Here is a 4,856-nt window from a genome sequence, read left to right as displayed (position 1 = left end):
CTGGAGAATCCCATGGAGAGAGGAGCCTAGTGGGTTAAAGGCCATCGGGTTACGGGCCATGGGATTGCAGCATCGGACATGACTGAGCATGCACACACCAATGGTAGTTTTATATTTAATTTTTTGAAGAATCTGTGAACTATTTCCCATAGTGTAATAGCTGGATCATTAAAATTCTCAGCAAGAGTATATAAGGGTTCCAGTTTCTCCAAATCCTCACAAACACTAATCTTTTGTGTGGTTGTGTTTGTTTTTCAGTAGCCATCTTAACAAGTGTGAGGTGATATCACATTGTGGTTTTTTTGGTTTGGTTTTGGTTTTGCTGGCTTTCTCTAGTTGTGGTGAGTTGGGGCTACTCTTCATTGCGGTGGGTAGGCTTCGCATTTTGGTGGCTTCCTCCACTATGGAGCACAGGCTCTAGGCGCACAGGCTTCAGTAGTTGCAGCACACAGGCTCAGTACTTGTGGTTCGAGGGCCCTAGAGGGCACTGGCTCCAGTACTTGTGGCACACAGGCTTAGTTGCTCTGTGGCCTGTGGAATCTTCCCATACAATGGATGGAACCTGTGTCCCCTGCACTAGGAGGTGGATTTTTATCCATTGTACCACCAGAGAAGTCCCTCATTATGGTTTTGATTTGCTTTCCCTGATGGTTACTGATGTTGAGCACCTCTTCATATACCTTGTGGCCATATACATGTCTTCTTTGGAGAAATATATTTTAAAATTCTTTCCTATTTTTCATTTGAGTTATTTTTCTGCTACCAAGTTGTAGGAGTTTCTTGTGCATTTGGGATGTTAACCTCTTACCAGATAAATGGCTTGAAAATATCTTCTCATATTCCATGGATTGCCTTTTCACTCTTGTAATTATTCCCTTTACCATAAAGAAATTTTTAAATTTGATGCAGTCTCTACTTTCTCACTCCACACACAAAAATAATTAAGATGGATTAAAGACATAAATGCAAGGCCAGAAACCATAAAACTTCTGGAAGAAAACATAGGAACTACACTTTGTGACATCAGTCTTAGTGGTATCTCTTTGGATATGTCTCCTCAGGCAAGAGAAACAAAAAATAAACAAATGTGATGACACCAAGCCACAAACGTTTTGCACAGCAAAGGAAACTATAAACAAAACAAAACAACAGCCTACTGAATGAGAGGATATATTTGCAAATGATTTATCTGATAAGGGGTTAATGTTAAAAATATGCAATGAATTCATATAACTCAACATCAAAAAAACAAACAACCTGATTAAAAAAGGACAGAGAACCTCAATAGGCATTTTTCCAAAGGAGACAGAAGGATTGCCAATGGGCACATAAAAGCATCACAAATCATCAGGGAAATGCAAATCAAAATCACAATGAAATATCACCTCACACCTCTCAGAATGTCAACATCTATTATCAAAAAAAAACAATGTGAGAATGTGGAGAAAAGGGAATTCTTGTGCACTGTTGGGAATGTAAATCGGTGCAGCCACTCTGGAAAACAATATAGAGGTTTCTCAAAAAACTAGAAATAGAAGTACCATATATGGAGAAGAGAATGGCAATTGGAGAAGGCAATGCAATCCACTCCAGTATTCTTGCCTGGAGAATCCCATGGACAGAGAAGCCTGGTGGGCCACAGTCCAAGGGGTCGCAAAGAGTCGGACATGACTGAACGACTAACACTACTACTACCACCATATAATCCAGCAATTCTGGATTGATGAAAATGAAAACACTAATTTGAAAAGATATATGCTCCTCTATGTTCACTGTAGCATTATTTATAATAGTCAAGATATGGAAGCAAACACAAGTGCCCATCAGTAGAAGAATGGATAAAGATACAGCAGAAATTTTTTTGTTGTTCAGTCTCTTAGTCATGTCCAACTCTTTGTGACTCCACGGACTGCAGCATGCCGGGCTTCCCTGTCCTTCACCATCTCCTGGAGCTTGCTCAAACTCATGTCCATTGAGTTGGTGATGCCATCCAACCATCTCATCCTCTGTCATCCCCTTCTCCTCCTGCCTTCAATCTTTCCCAGCATCAGGGTCTTTTCCAATAAGTCAGCTTTTCCCAGGTGGCCAAAGTATTGGAGCTTCAGCTTCAGCATCAGTCCTTCCAATGAATATTCAGGGTTGATTAAATGTATCTGTTGTAAAAGTAAAGTCCAATGCTGTAAAGAACAATATTGCATAGGAGCCCAAATATTTGGTCCATGAATCTAGGTAAACTGGAAGTGGTCAGACAGGAGATGGCAAGAGTGAATATTGACATTTTAGGAATCAGTGAACTAAAATGGACAGGAATGGGTGAATTTAATTCAGATGACCATTATATCTACTACTGCAAGCAAGAATCCCTTAGAAGAAATGAAGTAGCCCTCACACAAAGGAGTCCGAAATGTAATTCTTGGGTGCAATCTCAAAAACAACAGAATGATGTAGGTTTGTTTCCAAGGCAAACCATTCAATATCACAGTAATCCAAGTCTACGCCCCAACCACTAATGCCAAAGAAGCTGAAGCTGAATGGTTCTATGAAAACCTACAAGATTTTCCAGAACTGTCCTTTTCATCATAGGGGACTGAAATGCAAAAGTAGGAAGTTAAGAGATTCCTGGAGTAACAGGCAAGTTTGGCCTCGGAGTACAAAATGAAGCAGGACAAAAGCTAACAGAGTTTTGTCAGTCATAGCAAACACCTTCTTCCAACAATAGTGGAAAATTACTCAGTCTTTAAAAAAGAAAGAAATCTTATCATCTCTAACAGCATGGATAGACCTAGAGGATATTATGTTAAGTCAAACAAGTCAGAGAAAGGCAGATAATGTATGATTTCACTTACATGTGGGATCTAAAAAATGAAACAAATGAACAAACAGAACTAAACACAAACAGAAATGACAGTAGCAACTGCCAGAATGGCAGAAGCAACAACAATCAAAGGAGCACTAGCCAGAGGGGAAGAGAAAACCGGCCAGAAGCCATCTGAAGCCAGAGCGATAAGGCTGTATGCCCAGATTCCCCCTGTAGAGAAGATGGACGCATCATTGTCCACACTTTCTAACTGTGAGAAGCTTTCACTGACTACAAACTGCATTGAAAAAACTGCAAACCTGAATGACTTAAAAACCTTAAGAATATTGTCTTTAGGAAGAAACAACACAAACAACTTAAATGAACTGGAAGTAGTAGGGGACACATTAGAAGAACTGTGGATCCCCTACAATTTTACTGAGAAGTTGAAAGGGACCCATGTAATGAAGAAACTGAAGATTCTCTACATGTCTAATAACCTGGTGAAAGATGGCTGAATTTGTGAAGCTGGCAGAACTGCCATGCCTAGAAGACCTGGTGTTTGTAGGCAATCTCTTGGAAGAGAAACATTCTGCTGAGAACTGGATTGAAGAGGCAACCAAGACAATGCCCAAACTGAAAAAGCTAGATGGTACCCCAGTAGTTAAAGAAGATGAGGAAGAAGATAACTAACACTACATTTTCCACTTTGTATTAACTTCTTTAAATGTCTTAAGAATAGATAAGTTTTGTATAGTTGTCTATTTTAAAGATTCTGTGTGAAGCAAATGGTTCTTAAACCTCTCATTCCTTTCTTATATTCTCTTAAACCTATTCAGTATTTCTCCAACAATAGCACCAACCTTATATATTCTAGTTCTCTTTTTAGAAACTATACATTTTCAGTTTTTTATTCAGTCCCAGTTACCTTCTGTGTGGCCTCATCTACTGAAACCTTTATAGTCCGGTCATTTTTAACAACAAAAGAATAAGTGTGTTGCTTTATTCGGTTTGTTTAGAATTTTTTAGGCCAGGCATTTAGATATATATACCTAACTTTTGAATCTGTAGGCCATCTTTCCTGAAGGTCCATCTCTTTATGACTCAGAAGCACAAACATGTCATGCCTTTGGTTTGGGAAGAGTTCCTCTTAGAAATACAGCAGCAGCCCTAGAATCAAGACACCAAAGTTGAATTAGAAGAGTTAGGGTGAAAAAAGGAAAAATTAGTACCTTGGTGGCCTTATAGCCCATGTTATATTTACCTATCTTTTGTTCCACAAGTGTGTGCATTGTCAACTGGAATTTACATTGTGTTAACCTGCACATCCACTCAAGTCCTGGGCACAATCAGCCAATTGTTCTATGATCCAAGTCAGTGGTTAAAATGACTGTCATGATTGCCCCTTTGACCAATACTTTGGCCTTATAACACATGTGGACCTGATCTTAGGCAAACGTTTTTGGTTTATAGTTCCTCATTTGTTAGATAAGGAAATGTATATAAGCAGTAGTTATATTTGAATTCCTAGCCTAAATGTTGACTATTCATATTTTTTAAATTTTTCCCTAATAACTTTGGTCTATTGACTCTCATGTTGAAAGAAGTAATTGTTGTAAAGGTATAGAACTTAAAAGACTGAATTTGGTACCTTTCAATAAGTCAAATTTAGTATTTCAAAGTATATTTTTAGAAATGTTTAAGTTAAACAGCTCTAAAAATGAATTATGTAAATAGTTGTGGAAGGAAAAGAGATATCTCATTACAGAATCCCAGGCAAATTGCAATATTTTTAAGGACTGCCTCTTCTGTGAAGGATACTAGGTGATTTAACCTCAGAACTGCAAAGCAATAGCTGGATGCAGAGTTTAGAATTTATCATATATGAAAAACTGTTTTTGGAAAATGCAAGATATGGTAGTCAGTAATCCAGATGAAGTCCATAGTAAGCCATGACTGAGTCATAACAGATTGCAAAAAAGAAGTCAAGAAGCTCTCTGCCAAACTCCGAAAGTCCCTCAATCAGAGACTATTAATGCTTGCTATTAATATTTCCCCA

General features: G+C 38.3%; 1 pseudogene; it reads left to right on the top strand.

Annotated features, from left to right (window-relative positions):
- Positions 1-2,922: 2,922 nt before the first annotated feature.
- On the top strand, positions 2,923-3,490 carry LOC102285314 (dynein axonemal light chain 1 pseudogene; annotated as a pseudogene).
- Positions 3,491-4,856: the final 1,366 nt, after the last annotated feature.

This window comes from Bos mutus, chromosome 29 (genome assembly GCF_027580195.1).
Source record: "Bos mutus isolate GX-2022 chromosome 29, NWIPB_WYAK_1.1, whole genome shotgun sequence".
Classification (NCBI taxonomy): domain Eukaryota; kingdom Metazoa; phylum Chordata; class Mammalia; order Artiodactyla; family Bovidae; genus Bos; species Bos mutus.
Note: the sequence above shows the minus strand (reverse complement) of the source record. Positions and strands in the feature narration are given on the sequence as shown.